At 44.9% G+C, this 18810-nt stretch overlaps 1 long non-coding RNA gene across 1 annotated transcript; it reads right to left on the bottom strand.

Annotated features, from left to right (window-relative positions):
- Window positions 1-389: 389 nt before the first annotated feature.
- LOC122235893 lies at window positions 390-18029 on the bottom strand. Its single transcript, XR_006214009.1, has 3 exons — window positions 17862-18029; window positions 17534-17611; window positions 390-1368 (listed from the first exon to the last, which is right to left on the bottom strand). It is a non-coding gene; the product is annotated as an uncharacterized LOC122235893 (long non-coding RNA).
- Window positions 18030-18810: the final 781 nt, after the last annotated feature.

Here is an 18810-nt window from a genome sequence, read left to right as displayed (position 1 = left end):
AACTCTAAAAGTCAGTTCCTGAAATGTTTGAGCAATGGAATAATTGCTTAGCCGTTCCTGGTACCACTGGGAGATGGATAGAACTCACTTGGAATGTTTTTAAATGATCTTATAGCTAACTTCATAGTAATGTCTCTTGTGAGTCCAAAGTTCTCTGGGATAAGGGTAAGCCATGTATTTAAACCATCTCGGTGCCCAGAAGGCAGAGATCAGGGTAGAACAGGACAGTGAGGTGAAGCCACAAAGAAGTGATAGAATATGGAACCCTAAGGGTCTGACCTCCAAGGACAAATAATGCCATAAAAAAGGGACTTGAGATCCTTTAATAGGCAATGTTTGGATTATACCTTCCATGACGGTGCTAACACATCGTACAGACACTCCACATGTACAGCTGTTTCTTCCCCAATATAGTTATGTAGGTAAGCTTAGTTAACACAGGATCTTGACTCAAGTTCAGGTTCACAAATGGCCTCCTTTCCACTTCTAGCCCTTGATGTCATCTCTATCAAAATAGATGGAGACTGTGCAGATGTGAGTTGCTGGGAGATGAGCAAATCTCTGGAGGGGGAAGAGGGAATAGGAGGTTCCTGCCTTTCCCTGCTGACTTTTCTATTTCAGGTAATGGCAGCCCTGCCTGTCTGAGCACCCAGGTTCAAACCTCAGAGCCTCTCGACTCTTCTTCCCCCTTTTCATCTCTTTCCTCATTTCTTCCAGGAGGCTGATCTGTCCCAACGCTAACTCTGTTTTCCGTTCCTTTCTCCCCATTCTCTCTCTCTGCCACGGCTATTTCCACCCCAATCGCTGTGGCCATGACCTTGCTGTTCTTCTCCTCAAACCTGCCTTTCACCGTCTTGCCAGATCCAGTCAGAAATTTCAGGGACTTCTTGTTGACTCACCCCCATGGCACACTGGAGTTTCCAAAGATGCCACAACTGTAACTACCATTCCACGCGATCTTTCTCATGAAGAGATTTTGACTTTCCTGCCATCGAGAGGTGGAGTCTCTGCTTCCTCCTCTTAAACCTGGAGGGGCTTCAGACGCAGCAGAAGTGACGTTATGGGACTCCCAAGCTAAGGCCTAAAACGTGTTATAGTTTTTGCGTGGTTCTCTTGAGAAACTTGCCATCAGACCCTTTAGTTGGCCACTCTACTGCGAGGAAGCCCATGCCATGTGGAGATGCCACGTGGAGGTATTCCTAGTATGGAGGCCTCACTGACAGCTGGCAATGTGAGTGGACCTCCAGATTTCTTCCCCCAGCCAGCGGAAGAAATTTCTTCCCCCAGTCACCTCCGCCTCTGCGTTCTCCCAGTCGAGGCCACAGACATCATGAACTGTGCTCCTTTTGAATTTCTCACCCACAGAATCTGCAAGCATAGCAAAAATGGTTGTGTTAAGCTGCTGCGTTTTGGAGTTATTTGTTACACAGCCAAGAGATAGCGGATACAGTAAAACCCTGGTTTGTGAGCATAATTCGTTCCAGAAACATGCTTGTAATCCAAAGCACTTGTATATCAAAGTGAATTTCAAGAACCATTGGTTCCGTTGTGATCATGTGACGTTCAGCATCACATACGACTCATATTGCAAGACCAGCTCATTTATCAAGTTAAAATTTATTAGAAATGTTTGCTTGCTTGTGGAAGACTCACAGAACTAGTTACTTGCAATCCAAGGTTTTACTATATTGTATTTTAAAATTCCTTGATTTTTGCACAAAACGCATATCAATCTGGCCCCTAGCCTGCAAGAAGCTACGTACAAAAGGGGTGAGGTTTCAGGACCTGTCAGAGGGGAAGAGGGGAGCTGATCTGATAAGGGTAATCTGGGCACCCTTAGGCATTTTTTCATTACTTACCATGTCCAAGTGCATCACAGCCTTTATCCTACCCAAACCTTCACCACCATGGCCATGAGCTAGACATTAATTTTCTTCTCGAAGAGATGCAAGTATTGAAGCCCAGAGTGGAGACTTAAGCCTCCCAAGCCCTCCTGGATATGGAAGTGGCAAAATAGGAACCCAAACCCTTGCATCCGGGCCCTTGCAAGCCTCGCACACCCTGAGAGCTGCACCTAAGAAAGAACACAGATGGGCACTTGGCACAACGTTCCTGGGTTCTCACCTTTCCTAGGACATTACTGGTAACTTCTCTCCTTGCAGCAAAGAAAAACAAAGCAGCCTGGCTTGGCCAGAGAAAGCCCCAGGCAACAATGTCGAACAAGCCAGGAGTAATTTGTTTCTATTCTTTTCCATGTGACTGCCGGAGGTTATCCTGTTTTTTATTAGCCCAAACTTCCCCCTTTCAAAAGATAATTCTTTGAAATCTTCTGGGAAATTAACATGGCTCAATCTGGCTCTGGGCTGGCCACCACATGCTCTCAGAATTAAGAGAACCTGAAATTTTTAACCCCTTGCACTCACATGCACATGCACATGCACGCAGAACTGAATGTGTGTCTATATTGTGCTAGCGCTGTGAGGACACAACCCACAGTGAACCAGCCGTTATGTTCAGCTTTATCCTAGAAAAGAAAAAAAACTGATTTAGATTCCTTCCAATTCAAGTGTTCTACACAATGTACAGATTTAGGTATAATTCAAACTAACCAGAAATGTTTTATTTAAGAAATATCAGGAACCAGGGGCACCTGGGGGGGCTCAGTAAGTTAAGTGTCTGACTCTTGATTTTGGCTCAGGTCATGATCTCACGGTTTGTGAGTTCAAGCCCCACATTAAGCTCTGTGCTGACAGTGCAGAGCCTGCTTGGGATTCTCTCTACCCCCCCTTTCTCTGCCCCTCACCTGCTCACTCTCTCTGTCTCTCTCTTAAAATAAATAAACATAAAAAATTAATTAATTAATTAATTAAACCCAAAATAAGAACTCCATATATGAGATCAGTTCTGTGGTGAACACTGTAAATGAATGTACAATTGTAAGGGAACACAGAAAAATACACCCAGAACACATAGATGGTTTTTATACATATATAACAATGCAGCAAAGAGATAAAGGGACTAGGTTAAGAAAACTCCTAAATTCATTGAACAAGATTTCAAAAATAAGTGAATATTGGAAATAGCAGAGAAGTAATATTTGTAATACTGATAATTCAATATTTCCCATAACTGAAGAAAGACATGAAATCTTAGAGAAAAGTGTTCTCCAACTCCCTAGTATAAATACACATCAAGATTCAACATAGTGAAACTACAGAACTACACAAAGAGAAGATCTTAAAAGACACAAGAGAAATGTGACAAATTATTTATAAATGAGTGGCAATTAGACACTCAGCAAATTTCATATCAACCCCAGTAAAGGTCAGAAGACAATGAAGGTGGGTGCCTGGGTGGTTCAGTCAAAGTGTTGAACTCTTGATCTCAGCTCAGGGCTTGATTTCAAGGTCATGAGTTCAGGCTCTGCATTGGCATGAAGTCTACTTAAATAAATAAATAAATAAATGCACAATGAAAGAATATCTTCGAAGTGCTAAAAAAAAATTAAACATCAACTTAGAATCTTACATGAGCTGAACTACCCTTTAACAGTGAAAGTGATATAAAGATATTTTCAGATATGCAAAGATTACACTCCCACAAACTCCCACTGTAAGATGTTCCTTAGAAAGAAAAAAAAAATGACACCCAAAGACAAACTGTGGTATACACCCATGGCAAGAAAAGGTGAGTATGGAAATTGATCGAATATCAATTGTCATTAACAAGGAAGAGTTTAAAAATACAAATAAATCTAATTTTTATTGAAAAGGAAAGCTAAAGGTGTTTACAATTCTAGCAAAAAAGAAGGTAAATGTAATTGTGATCCAGGGACATGAGAAGAATTTCAAGCCACCAGAGGAATAAAGTTGGGGGAGAGGGAGAAGAGGCAGTTAGCTTCCCAATAGGAATCAGGGGGAAAATGCTGCCAAAAGATACTTAAAGAAAAATATTAGAAAAAAAAAGTCACAATATATTACAAAAGTGAAATCTGATTAAACTCAACCAAAAACAAAGATCATCAGGTTGGAATTTTTTTAGCCATGTATATAAAAGGTTCAATTGATCAGGAAGCTATAACAATCTTAAATCTGCATGTAGCTTATAACATAATCCAAAAATATACAAAGCAAAAATGGACGTAACTAAAGGAAAAACAATTAAATCCGAAATCATAAACAGAGAGATATTAACACAAACCCCTGGTTTGTGAGTTCAAGCCTCAGGTTGGGCTCTGCGCTGACAGCTCCAAGTCTGCTTGGGATTCTCTCTCTCTCCCTGCCCATCTCCCGCTCTCTCTCCCTCAAACATAAATAAATAAACATTTAACAAAAGCTTATATCAGGAAAGAAGAAAGGCACGTTTCTTAAGAAGTTCAGAAAAGCGTGGAAAGGCAAATTAAACCCAAAGAAAGTGAAAAGAAAAAAAAAATAAAACTATCAGAATAGAAGTTAATAAAATAGAAAACAAATGTATAACAGAGAATCAGTAAGACCAGAAGGTGGTTATTTAAAAACTAATAAAGTTAATAAATCCATGGTAATACTAATCAAGAAAAAAGAGAAAAGTAAAAATATCAGGAGTGAAGGCTGAGACATGACTATATGTCCTTGCATATTTACAAGTTAATAGGTTAACGTCATGGGCAACTTTATGACGACTAATTAGAAAAGGTGTTAAATGACAGTTTTTAAAAACATTTACCAAATGGATACAAAGAGAGAGAAAATCTAGTCTTTTATCTATTACACTGATTCCCGAATTAGAAACCTTCCCACACCTTCAGAGGTGAATTCTTCACATTTAATGAAGAAATAGTACCAACTGTTCACAACTCTTGCAGAGAATGGAACAAAACAAAATACTTCCCGACTTTTTAAGACAGGGTAAAGGTCATTCCCCAGAAGAAAATGATAGGGCCAAGCTTTCACATAAACACCTTTTTAAAAGCCAATCAAATCCAGTGACATAATGGGGATAAAATGTCATGTTATAGTCAAATTTATTTTAAGAATGCAAGGTTGGCTTAACATTCCCACATTGGACAGTGATAGATCAACGTTTCGTTTCCTGACTTGTTATCGAACCCTGGTTATATAAGAGAATGTCTTTGTTCTTAGTAAGTAAACACTGACATATTTAGGGATAAAAGGATCTAATATGTCCAATCTAATCCAAAATATTTCAGGAAAAATAAAGTGCACATATACGTGTTTATAAAAAGAATGATAAAGCAAATGAAACAAAACGTAAGCCAACTGGTAAATGTGGGTAGAGGGTTACGAGAGTTTCTTGTACAAATCAATTTTTACATAAGCCCTAAGTTACATCAGAATTAAAAGTTACCAGAAACTCGGTGTAATTCACCTGTAAACAGAATAAAGGAGAAAAAAAATCATACAATCCATTTTAATAAATGCTGAAAATAATTTGATAAAATTCAACATCCATTCCTGATAAAAACTCTTGACAACCTTGCAGTAGAAGCACATGGCTTTAAACTGATAAAGGTTATCTACCAAAAAGCCTGCAGGAGGTATCATATAATGTTGAAACTTTTCATCCACGGTCAACAATGAGAGAAAGATGCTGCTGTCTAGACTTATTTCGGCAGAACTTCCAGCAAAAAACAAGCCTACCCTAGGGAAATGAGAGAAAAGTCTGATCATACAGGCTGCTCATTTCCCAAAAGGAAAAGGCCCATCCTTTTTGGACCTTTGTTTAGCTACATGCTAAAACAAGTTGGTCTTTGCTTATTCGCATGGGCCATTCCGTCTCGTCTCTCCCAGGATAAAGCTGGTGAAGGAGCAGAGTGTGTTTTAGGGAAAATCCTTCCTCATGGAAACCAAGACCAAAGACCAAGTTTCCCAATGTTCAAGACCCTTTGAAGAAAGTTAGAGAACAGCATGAAAAGGCATAAAAGCAATCTGGGATAAATGGAGAATTAGACCACACTCATGGATGAGATGATGATAGATGATAAACATGTCAATTTCCCACAAATCCTCCCCAGCTCTCTCTATCTCGTGGGTTTAGATAAAACTTGATACGGACCCAAAAAATGTGTATGGGAGAATAAAAGACCCAGAAGAGCTAAAGCCAATTTTGAATACAAGGAAGACAAAGAAAAAGAAAGGCAACAGGCCTCTCAAATATTATAAACGTGCGTTAACTTTCTGTACCTAAGAGAATATGGTATCGGCACAGGAATAAACAAACAAAAAAGGAACAGATAGAGGTTGAGAAACAGACCCAGGCATATCTGTAAATTTGACATATGACACAAATAGCATTTTGAGTCTGTGGGGAAAAAATAAACTATTTAGTGAATAGTACCTAGGTAATAAGTTATCTCGTGTGGAAAAACAAAATAAAAGTAGATCCTTAATATACATCCAAAACAAAAGTGATTGTGTTTGGATTAACTACCTAAATGAAAAAAATATATCAAAACTTAAAACTTTTAGAAGAAAATAGAAGGGAATATTTTTGCCTTTTCTGAGTAAGGAAGAAGTTTTAAACTGGGCACCAAAGGAAAAGTAAAGATAAAGACTGATATATTTGACTATCCTGTTGTCAATAACTTTTAGCAAAAAAGACAGCTTGAGGGGCGCCTGGGTGGTGCAGTGGGTTAGGCGTCTGACTTCGGCTCAGGTCATGATCTTACAGTTTGTGGGTTTGAGCCCCGCATAGGGCTCTGTGCTGACAGCTCAGAGCCTGGAGCCTGCTTCAGATTCTGTGTCTTCCTCCCTCTCTGCCCCTCCCCTGCTTATGTTCTGTCTCTCAATAATAAATAATTTTTTTTTAAAGACAGCTTGAGCAAAATTAAAAGACAATTAAAAGAGAAGATATTTCTAATGTGTGTAAAGGACAAAGGATGAGAATCCAGAATATATGAAGAGGTCTTACAGATCAGTAAGAAAAACAAACAATCTAGTACTGAAAAAATGGGCAAGGGATGGGCCTTTCACAAGAGAGTACCCAGTGGCTAATAATTGGGAAATTGCACATTAAATCACCACTGAAACACCATTTCCCACCAAAGCGATGGGCAGACAGAGGACGGCTGATACTACCAAGGGCTGGTGAAGGTGGAGAAGAGAGACAGTCCCTGTCACATGCCACAGGTGGAGGGCACATTGGTACAGGCCCTTCAAAGAACATGGCTGGTGCGTTAGAGACACCGTCTCACCTGAGAATTCCACCCTTAGAGATATACTGTATGTAACAGCGGGGAACACCAGAGACAGCTGAGATCCATCAATGAGATCACGAATAAATAAGCCGTAGTACCAAAGAATACTATATAGGAATTGTAATGAATAAACTAGAGCTACATATATTAACACAGAGAACCCTCAAAAACATCATGTCCAATTTTGAAAATGAAGAAAAACACGTTACCAGGTGATATACACAGTGTGCTGACATGTAGACAGAGCTTACAACATGGAGACAGATATTATATATCATTATGGGTAGAAATAACATTAAAACATTCACAGAAGTGATAAACAACAAATTCAGAACAGTATTCTCTCTGGGCCAGCAGAAACAGAATGCAAAAGAACCCATAGAGGGCTTTACCTGTTTTTAATTTTTCTTTTTTTTAAAAAAAAAAAGGTGACCGGAAACAAACAGGGTCAATGTTAAGGTTTGGTAAGTCTCTGTGTAAGCCCATATATCCTTCTCTATGCCTTTCTGACTCTTGAAATACCTCATAAGAGAAAAGTAAAATTTAATTCCTTTAAGTCTGTGTTGCAATCATAAGCATTTTCATCAAATCTGCCTATTCTCACAAATACACAAAAATCTCACCTGCTATACAGTCATTGTTTTCCCAAAAATAAAAACTGTATCAGTAAAATTTTTTTTAAAAGGAACAACCTAGCATGCACTTTCAAAGGTCAGCAGCAAAAGGACAAACAATCCAGTCAAAGAATGGGAAAAAAAAGACGAGAACGGACATTTCACAGGTGAGAATATACAGAGGGCCCGTGAGCACGTGAAGGGATGTTCAGCAGCGTTAGGGAAACACGGTCTGGAGCAGCTGGATTGCGCCCGCGAGGGCTGCTAAGGTAAGACAGTGACAGCCGACAGGCCCACGAGACTCTCATCTACTGCCCGTGGCACCCACTCCTGCTCTCCACCTGCTGTGCCGCCGTCCTGTGGCTTGTGCCACTAACCTGTCGTGGTTTTATGCATTCCCCTGATGGCTAGTGAGGCTCAGCGTCCTCTACGTGACTTTTGTCCCCTGCAAAAAGTCTTTTGTCCATTTTCGTACTGGGGTATCCTGTTGGATCATCTGTTTCTCCTTGGGTTGTAAGAATTTTTGTTTGTTTTTAATAAATGCTGAAAGAGTCCCCATCATCTCCCACTCTGTGTGTTGCCTGTTTGCTCCTATTTAAAATGAAGAAGCTCCGGGACGTCCATCTGGGCGACTCAGTCGGTTGAGCATCAGATTCTTGATTTCAGCTCAGGTCATAATCTCACGGTTCGTGAGTTTGAGACCCGGGTTGGGCTCTGAACTGAGCGTATAGCCTGCTTGGGATTCTCTCTCCCTTTCCCTCTGCCCCTCCCCCTTTATTTAAATTTTTATTTAAATAAATTTTTTTTTAAAAGCAAAGAAGCTCGTACATGCACAGAATACCTCTGGAAGGGTCCTCGGGCTGCTTCTGAGGGAGAAAGGAAAGCACGAAGAGAAAGCCCAGATGGCAGATAGCCTTTTCTCCATATTTGTGTGCACTCCTTTCTTTCTTTCTTTTTTTTTAATTATCATTGTTTGCACGTATTTAATTTTTTTATTTTTTTAAATGTTTTATTTATTTAATTTTGAGAGAAAGAGAAAGAAAGAGTACATAAGCTGGGGTAGAGAGACAGAGGGAAACAGAGAGTCCGAAGCAGCCTCTAGGCTCCCAACAGTCAGTGCACGGCCAGTCACAGGGCTCGAACTCACGAACCACTAGATCATAACCTGAGCCGAAGTCAGATGCTTAACCAACTGAGCCACCCAGGCACCCTTTTCTGTTCCTTTTTTTAAAGGTTTTAAACAACAAACATTTACCATTTCACAATCTGCAGGCCCGGAATCTGGGCACGACTTAGCTGGGCTCCTGAGAATCACGGTGTCTCAGCAGGCTGCGGCCACCAGTGGGCCTGGGCTGGGGTCAATCTCAAGGTTACCTGCAGGGGGGTCCGGCTCCAGGCTTCCTCGCTGCCTCTTCGCAGGACTGGTGGGCTGGATTCCGGTCCTTGCTGGCTGTTGGCCGGAAACTGATTCCTTGCTCTGAGGGCCTTTCCCCAGGGCAGCTGGAGACCTGGACTGTAACGTGGGACTGACTTCCTTCAGAGCAAGTGACCACACGAAGGTGTGCCAGGGTGGATGCTGCATCTTCTGTCCTTCATCTTGGAAGTGAAATCCCATTGCCTCTGCCACAGGAGGTGGCGAGCAATGGGGGCCGACCGTGACCGTTGTAGGAATTGGCGAGGCCCGGAGGCGATAGTAAGTTTGATAAGGTTATCCAAGGGGCAGCGAAGAGGCTGGGTGGCAGGCCCGATGGCCTGACTCATTGCTGCTTTGCTGTGCTGCCTCACAGTTAGAAGGTGGTGTGGACGGACTCCTTGACCCGGAGGAGGGGGCGGGCGTGTGGTGTTCACTGAGAGGAACAGCTGGGGCAGACGTCCTCACCTCTTCCTTTGGGGTAGCCCCACGGGAAAGCTAGGATTGGCCTCGTCACAGTGGGCTCTTTGATGCCTTTCCTTGGTCTTAAAATTTAAAATACGTGCAGGGGCGTCTGGGTGGTTCAGCCTGACTTCGGCTCAGGTCATGATCTCATGACTCGTGGGTTCGAGCCCCGCATCGGGCTCTGTGCTGACAGCTCGGAACCTGGAGTTGCTTCAGATTCTGTGTCTCCCTCGCTTTCTGCCCCTCCCCTGCTCATCCTCTCTCTCTCTCAAAAATAAACACACACATAAAAAGAAGAAGAAGAAGAAGAAGAAGGAGGAGGAAGAGGAGGAGGAGGGGGAGGAGAAAGGGTGTTTGGTAAGTTTCACTGCTCACATGGCAAATGGTTGATACTTACCCTCCTTACGGGAAGATTTTTGCATTTAGATAATCTCTCTGAGGGGCGCCTGGGTGGCTCAGTCGGTTATGCATCCGACTTCAGTTCACGATCTCGCAGTCTGTGAGTTCGAGCCCCTTGTCGGCTTCTGTGCTGACAGCTCAGAGCCTGGAGCCTGCTTCAGATTCTGTGTCTCCCTGTCTCTCTGCCCCACACCCGCTCATGCTCAGTATCTCTCTCTCTTTCTCTCAAAAATAAATAAATGTTTACAAAAAAAAAAAAAAGGAACAGAAAGACTGGCAACATCTCTCCTGAAAAATTGATCAGTCGCCTGTCTGAGGCAAGAGACCAGACGGAACCTCCCAGTGTGGGATCCCATGAAGTTTTCAAGATGTTATAGCACATCCCTGATTTTAAACAAAATCATCAAGGACATTGGTGATTTGCAGCATTTGATTATCTGGTTAATTGGAAGAAATTTCCTTCATAGAATCTTGGAGTTTAAATGTACCCCATAGAGGAGGAATCTGAAGGTGGGAATAGCGAACTTGCTTCTGAAAGTTCAGAAGCTTTTTTATGGCGAATGCAAGCACAGCACCCGTCACACAGTAGAAGCTCAGTAAATAATTGTGGAAAGAAGAAGGGAGGAGGAACAGGTGGCAGAGAGGAAGGAGTTGGGGCTCTCCGTCTTCACCGCTTCCAATGTCAGGAACTCCCTGAGGTCACGCCCATGGTGCCCGGAAAGCTTGGATTTGGAAGTCAGGAGACTCGGCTGTGTGACATGGGGCAGCCACTTGACCTCGAACCTCACACCTTACCCCTCACCTGCTCAGATGGGAAATAGAAAAAAATACTTCCCATGTCACAGAATCGCAGTGAGACTCAAACAAGATCACATATGGAACCCACACTCTGAAAGTGTTGTCCACTGGGCCGACTTAGAAAACAGAGTATAAAATAAAGCATCTCCCAACTGAACACATGGGAAAAGGCCGCTGTTGGGAAAGCTGGTTGTTTGGGTAAGGAGAATCCATATGGATCCTTATCTCACATGATTTACTGACACAAATTTTAGATGAACTGAAAAATCAAGTGTAAATTGGGGCACCTGGAGGGCTCAGTTGGTTTGAGCGTCCAACTCTTGATTTCGGCTCAGGTCATAGTCTCACGGTTCATGGGATCGAGCCCACGTCAGGCTCTGTGTGGAGCCTGCCTGGGATTCTCTCTCTGCCTCTCTCTCTGCCCCTCCTCCACTCCCTCTCTCAAAATAAATAAATAAACTTAAAAAAAAACAAGTGTAAATTGTAGAACATGTATACATACTGTCATGCAATTAAAAAGAATAAGGAAAAGTTGTGTTCACCGGCATGGAAAGATCTCTAGGAGCTAGTGTTAGGAGAAGAAAACCAAGCTGCAGAATGGTATTGTATACATATGTACGTGTATGCATTTTACTTATGTAAAAATAAATGCCAACATACACGTGCATACACACATATGCTGCAAATTTAGAGAACGTCTGAAGAATTCACACATCAATTGTTAACAGTAGCTGCCTCTGGAGAAGGTAAGGGAATTGGGTGCGAATGTGGCATTTAAATTTTCATGGAAAAAAAAATATATATATACGCACAGACATATATGCTAGTTGAATGTTTTAAATGTGTAGGTATTAATTTAAAACTTTAAAAACAAAAAGTAATATTTCAAAAGTTAAATGTAAAGAATAAAACCATTAAAAATTATGCATGAATAGAATACCTGGCCTTGTCAGGAAAAAAAGAAACAACTCTGAAAGCACAAAAACCATGTAGAAAAGTCAAGACTGAAAGTATTTCTAGAATTCACTACATTAAATGTTCTGTGTGTCCAAAACAAAAAAAGTAAAGGGTAAATTAAAAGCTGGATGATAATTTAGCATCAAATAGGGATAGGAATTAATCCTTTCTATTCTAAAATGCCCACAACTGATTAAAGATTTAAAAAATAAGATTCACCACCCCACCCCCACCCGAAGAGCCACCGACCCTCGAAACACTCATCCCCAAGCTCTTTGGCATGAAATATACATTTGAAATTGTCGTCTCATGTCCTTATTTTACAGACACTGATACAGTCGCGGTGAGTCGCACAGTCAACGTGAACATGTTGCGGTGTGCCAAGCCACAGCCCATCCCCAGGCCACAGTGTTGCTGTCACCGTCACCGCTTGTTATGAGGAAGGGTGAGATCAGCCACTTACCACCACCACCCCACCTACCCCATCCCTTCCTTTGGTGAAATTCTAGAACGGTCCGCTTCCCTGGGTCTTGCCAGACCCAAACTCCCTCAATCTCTGCTCTTTAGATTCTTCTCTGAAGGTGAACTGAGGTCCACAAGAGGAAAGTCCAGATGCAAGGTGGTCTACAGAGTCTTCCCCACCCTCACCCCCAGGGTGGCCTCTGGGTCAGCGGGAAACCCCAGTCCTCACTACAGACAGAGCCCGTCATAGTTTTAGCTGCAGATGATTTCACTACCCCCTCGGGCCTCCCCACGGAGAACACTCTGGCTGCTCTCTCTTCCTCTAACTGGACGGGGCTCTGAGGATTGTCTGGGCCTAGCCCCAGGACGAAACTGGAACTGAGAGCCCAGAACCCATTTCTCCAAAGTCACGTGGCCCGGGCCGCATGTCCCAGACCAACCAAACAGCAGCTCATCGGCCTAAAGACCCCTGTTGGTCAGAGAATGGCTCCATTTGCCACAAATTTTGAGAAAGAAAATGTCTTTGAGGTTCCAGATGGTGCTTTTCGTTTCTGTCAGTGATTTTCCTATGCCCCCTCAGAGTGGAAGATGGGAACTCGTGAAGAACTAACAGCCCTATCTCTAGATAGTCCCTCCCATAGCCCAGCACCCCCAGGGCACTCACGGCAGCCCCGGGGCTCTGGCCTCCCAGGGTGTGGGGAAGGCACCACCACCACCACCACCACGACCGACCATCTCTCCTGAAGCATTCGGACAGAATAAAGCAAAATCCAACCTGGGGGTCAAGTCAGTGTGGGACAGGAGTAGACAGTTATTCTTAACGAGAACATTAGATAAAAATTTGCAATGAAGAGTTCTTGTCATCGCTGGGGCGCCTGGGCGGATCAGTCAGTTAAGGTCCAAATCTTGATTTCGGCTCTGGTCACGCTCTCACGGTTCATGAGTTCGAGCCCCGCGTCGGGCTCTGCGCTGACAGTGTGGAGCCTGCTTGGGATTCTCTCTCTCTCCCTCTCTCTCTGCCCCTCACACTGTCTCTCCCTCAAAATAAATAAACTTTAAAAAAAAAAGCTCTTGTCGTCTCATCAAATACTTCACACTCGGCAGCCACGTACTGAGCACTGGGGCGTGTGCAGGCGCTAAGCGCATACAGATTGTTAACATGGCCTCCTTGCCCTGGGACAGGTGATAATTCCTAGGAATTAAGCCTTCAGTGCGGTACAGGGGAAACCGCTGCTTGTGGGTAAGACTTGAGCACGTTGTTTAATCTTCCTGGGTATGTATCTATAAAATTGGCATAATCATAAAAATCTCCCAGGATCTTCTGAGGATTAAGTGAGATAACACAGCACAGCGCCAGGCATGACAGTCTCAGGCACGCGTTGGACAAAGAAGGTGTGAGATTCCGTCTCCATTGCTCGCCCCTCGGTTTCCTCGTCTCTAAGGTCTGTTACCTTCCCCTGCTGGTGTCACAGGCGGAAGAGGTGTGACATGAAAACACAAGAGCACCACACAAATAAATCGTCTTAGGACGGCTGAGCCCCCGACTGAAAAAGATTAAGACTTCTATTGACTCAGGTAGGTGGAGACAACTGAATGCCAACATATTCTGAAACGCTGAGTAACACTCCTCTGCAAAGGTCTGGACTGTGCCAAAGAAGACTGAGTCAGAGACCAAGTCTTCTATCACACTTCAGCCTGAGGGCCCAGGGCGGTTGCCCTCCCATCTGGTTTTGTAAAGACAGTTCTTCTTATTTTATTTTATTTTTTTAATTTTGAGAAGGGGGGCAGGGGCAGAGGGAGAGGGAGAGAGAGAGAGAATCCCAAGCAGGCATCATGCCCAGCACAGAGCCCAACATGGGGCTCAGTCCCAACATAGTGAGATCACAACCTGAGCCAGAATCAAGAGTCAGACACTCGACCGAATGAGCCACCAAGGCTTCCCCGTAAGGACAGTTCTACGAGAGTCAGCCACGCTCACTCTTCTGCGTGTCCCCTATGGCAGCTTTCATGGGAGAACCACAAAACAGGGTTGTCATGGACACAATATGGCCCACAAAGCCTAAAACATCCCCTATCTGGACTTTTACAGAAAAATAATTTGTCAACCTATGCTCCATTGAATAACTTCTTTCCCTCTGTCACAAACACCCACTGGTAGGAGTTACACTGTGGCCCTAGAGCCATTACAACTGAGACTGAAATAATCCTGAAGGTTGGAAATAAGAGGCCTCCCTTTGGATTGTGTCTGGCTTATTACTGCTCAGCCCTGACGGAAATTGTAGATCAAAATAGGGCTTCCAGATCAATCTGACGGTTTTAAAATGTGGGGAGGCAAAGGGAAGGGGGCCAGGGCCATCCTGAGGGTTCCAGTCCCTGGCTGGCCACCAGTTTGGTGTATGACGGGGGCAATCGCTTCCCATCCCTCGAGCAGTGACTCCACTTGCAAATAAGGTAACATTCACTGGACACCCGGAGAACTCCTTCTACAGGGAACCCACCCACCTGGACGTGGGCATTTGGGGCGAGATCACGTCTAAGATGCCTTTCCACCTTTCGGCTCTAGTTAAAATGTTCAGTGGTAACTGAGGTCTTGGAGACGGCCCCGTGTGGAGCACTGAGTGGTGAACATTCTCGGGGCATCCTCACTTCTGCCATGTTTCCGTGACATTCACCATCGTGCTAACTCATCATACCTCCTGCCTTCCAAACAGAAGCCTCATTAGTGTAGGTCCCTCACCAGAGGGAAAGGAGGCGCTGGACGGCTCCACACGGGCCCTTCCACTTGGGTTACATAACTGGAGAAGGGCCGTGCAGATGGGCCTTGAGGATCATGCCGTTTCCCACTGGTGTGAGCATGAGTTTTCCACCCTGAACCCTCACCAGCAGACACAGCAAGGGAGGCTTTCTCTCTAGAGCAACTAGCCCATGTGGCAAAAGGACCTTAAAAGGTGCTGCCAACAGTCTCGAGATAATTGGGACCTGGCAGCAAGTAAGTCCTGTGGAATCAAGACCACTTTTCGTTATCCCAGAGCCCCAGAGCGAGGACCGCCTTCCAGAAGCTCAGAATCCAAGCCTGCCGATCCCGCCTGCGGAGAGCCCGTCATCCTGGACTACGTGCCCCTCGCTCCTCTCCCGTAAGACCCATTCGGGGCAGGGACCCCGGCTGGCGAGACGGAGCCTCGCGGACCGTGGGCACATAACACCCAGATGAGACCGGCAGCTGATGGCTTGGCATTCGGGTCAGTGGCTGCCGGGCACAGCTCTCCCCCCCGCCTGATTTCTATCTGGAAGCATCCCAGCCCAAACATGGGACAAAAGTTCCCTCTGACAAGCCCATTCCGGGTTCCAAAGTATGTTTTTATGTTTGTTGGCAGATAGAACTGTCACCAGCAACAATAACAACACTGTTTCCCTTCGACTGAAGCTACTTCATTTCTTCCCATTTGTTCCAGGGCTGGCGCTGGACAGATGAATAATGTAGGCTCGGCGGCTGGCCCAAGTCCTGACCTCGTGCCTCGAAAAGCAAACACAGTGGTGAAAATGGAGAGACTTGTTTGTTTGAACTCTCCCTGCCTGACTTAAAAGAGAAAAAGAAAAGAAAGAAAAGGGAAAACAAACCTCCCACCACCTCATTTCATCAACGTGGACACTGAAGTTTTATTGTTTTGTTTTGTTTTTCTTTTTTTGTTTTCGTTTCTCACGTTGTGAAGCGAGGAACGACAGCCCCCTACTGGCGCGAGGAATGGAGCCCTCGGTGGTCGGGGCGACCCTGCCATCTCGTGGCCGCGGGTGGGATGTGCACCCGCGGGGAAACTCCAACCTCTGAGCATCGTGGAACACAGGTTGTTTGGAGGATTCTCCGAAGTGTGCGGGGAGGGGTTTCAGTGAAGACATCTCAGGGAGATGGAGTGGAGTCGTTGGAGGGAAACAGAGGCGGATTTGGAGTCAGGATGTCGGTTCTCTATCTCAATGCCGGGCAACTCCCGGTGACGTCATGCTTGAGCAGATGATCTTGTTCTTTAATTTTTTTTTTAATGTTTATTTATTTTTGACAGAGAGAGAGAGAGAGAGACAGAGCATGAGCAGGGGAGGGGCAGAGAGAGAGAGGGAGACACAGAATCGGAAGCAGGCTCCGGGCCGAGCCGTCAGCACAGAGCCCGACGCCGGGTTCGAACTCATGGACCGGGAGATCACGACCTGAAGCCCAAGTTGGGCGCTCAACCGACTGGGCCCCCCAGGCGCCCCGATCTTGTTCTTATGAACCTGTTTCCTCATCTGTAAAATGGACATCATAATACATGTTTGATTCTTAGAGTTTTATGAAGCTTAAGTAAGATGATGCGTGTAGAGTGACTCGTAAACTTTATTACACGAATACACATAAATATATTAAAAATCCCTGAAGACATGGATTCTGGCATCACACTTGGTAAAACTTTTTCAGAGACCCCGAAGCTGTTTGCCTGCCTAACCCTATAAGGATAAAGTCCTAGCTTTAGGATGAGAAGAGTAAAGGGCTTCACTCTGCCTCATGCTTTCCTAAATGCACACACTGTCAAATTCTCTGAAGTAAATCCAGGTTGTCTGACCTTTCTTCGTAGGGCCGGTGAGTGGACGATGAGGAATGTAGATGAGGCTTTGGAGGTTAAGCTTTGCTTACAAAGTGCCCATTAGCGTTGAGGCTTGGGTACTTGGCCATCTCGTCTCCTCTTAAAAGCCCGAGCCAGACACAACAGCTACACAAGCACTCTTACGATGTCTAAGCCGCATCGTGCAGACACAAGATGACTCATCAAACACAAGAGGGCTTTGGCCACTGCTTCTGTGCAGTCGTTTGGAGGAAACCAAGAACTTCTGGGGTCTAGCTCCGGACTTGTTGAACAAAGCCACGTGTGTGGTCCTCACCTGGCACTAAGTTGCATTCCTGCCTGGGTTAGCAGGCCAGCCAGTGCTTGGTCGACTGATCACATCTCCAGGGCAAAACCCGTTTGAGCCTGGAGGTCTCCGACTCAGGGCTGGCCCTTTCAGGGCCCTCCAGTTATGGCTTATCCCTCGTCTCACTGACAGGAGGCAGGCTTAGGGTACATTTGGCGGCAGGATAGATAGTTTTGCAAGGAGAAAATAGCACACCAGCCAAGGGACAGCAAATCCTTGGGCAAGCGGTGAAGAACTATGACTCAGATTTCCAGGCCGTCTGCCCCCCAGGCTAGGCTCTGTTACCTCCTTGCTCACCTGTTTCCAAGTTGGGTTCACCCAGGCCAGGAAGCCACCTTTAGAATCGTGAATGTCGCCGGTGAGCCTGTGTTGTAGCTGGAGAAGGACACAGAAGAGGGAAACAGGCTGTGTCTCTGGGAAGGTCCTGTGTCAGATCTGGGGCTGGTGGGGGAGGGGTGGAAGGCAAGGTCGTGCCCTGCCCTGCTGAAAGAGTGTGTCCCTCCAACCCCTCGGAGACGACATGCCAGAACTCCAAAACCGGAGAAGGCACTTATTCCCACCCCAACTAACTCTTATTGGGCTGCCCCAGAATCTTCCAGAGAGAACAACCCCCGCCTCAGGCCACCTCTGAAAATAGGTGGTTCTTCCTCCTCTGGTCACCGGGAGACGGACAGCAGCCAGACTCTTCCCCACAGGAGGGTACAAAAGGGGGAGGCTTTTCTTCAGAACTTTTCTATCCCTGATCAATTATTTACATTAGCCAAATGAGAGTAGGAATTCAAGGTGTGGTGGCCGGACTTTCAGAGCTGAAGTGCAGTGTGACCCGACAAGGCAGAGGTGATTGTAGGCACAATAGGACAAAAGTATTCACTTCCTGTGATGTGTCATAAAGGGAAACTTAGAGCATCAGGGTTCAAGAGGGAGCCCCGTGGCCAAGGGTTTAAATATAAACCAATGAATTAATTTATTTGGATGAACACACTTACTTTTAGGATAACTATTTGGGTTTATTTAGGATACACTGCTTAATAGAACCCAGTAGTGAAAATACCTATCTTATGCATCAGACTTCACAAAAGTTTAAGAAGCAGTAGAGAAAATATATTAAAACTTGGCCGCGTGGGGGCGCCTGGGTGGTTCAGTTGGTTAAGCGTCTGACTTCGGCTCAGGTCATGATCTCAAGGTTCAGGAGTTTGAGCCCTGCCTCAGGCTGACAGCTCAGAGCCTGGAGCCTGCTTCGGATTCTGTGTCTCCCTCTCTCTCTCTCTGCCCCTCCTCTGCTTGTGTCCTCTCTCTCTCTCTCTCTCTCTCTCAAAAATAAATAAACATTAAAAAACCTTTTTTTAACTTGGCCATGTGTTATGTGTTATACAAGACATACGAAGATTTTGCCTGGCCTTTGTCCCTGGTTGCTGGGAGGGGGCCCCCACACCCTTGGAATTTCTGCAGTTGTAAGACTGTCTTGTTATTCATGGCGGGCCCTTCAGACCACACCTGAGTTGACGTTAACATGGGGACTCTTGGTGGGTTCCTAAACAGTTTCAGGATAGGCGCTGGCCATGCTGGAAAGACCA

The sequence above is a fragment of the Panthera tigris genome, chromosome F3 (genome assembly GCF_018350195.1).
Source record: "Panthera tigris isolate Pti1 chromosome F3, P.tigris_Pti1_mat1.1, whole genome shotgun sequence".
Lineage (NCBI taxonomy): Eukaryota > Metazoa > Chordata > Mammalia > Carnivora > Felidae > Panthera > Panthera tigris.
This window is presented reverse-complemented; position numbering and strand designations above follow the sequence as displayed.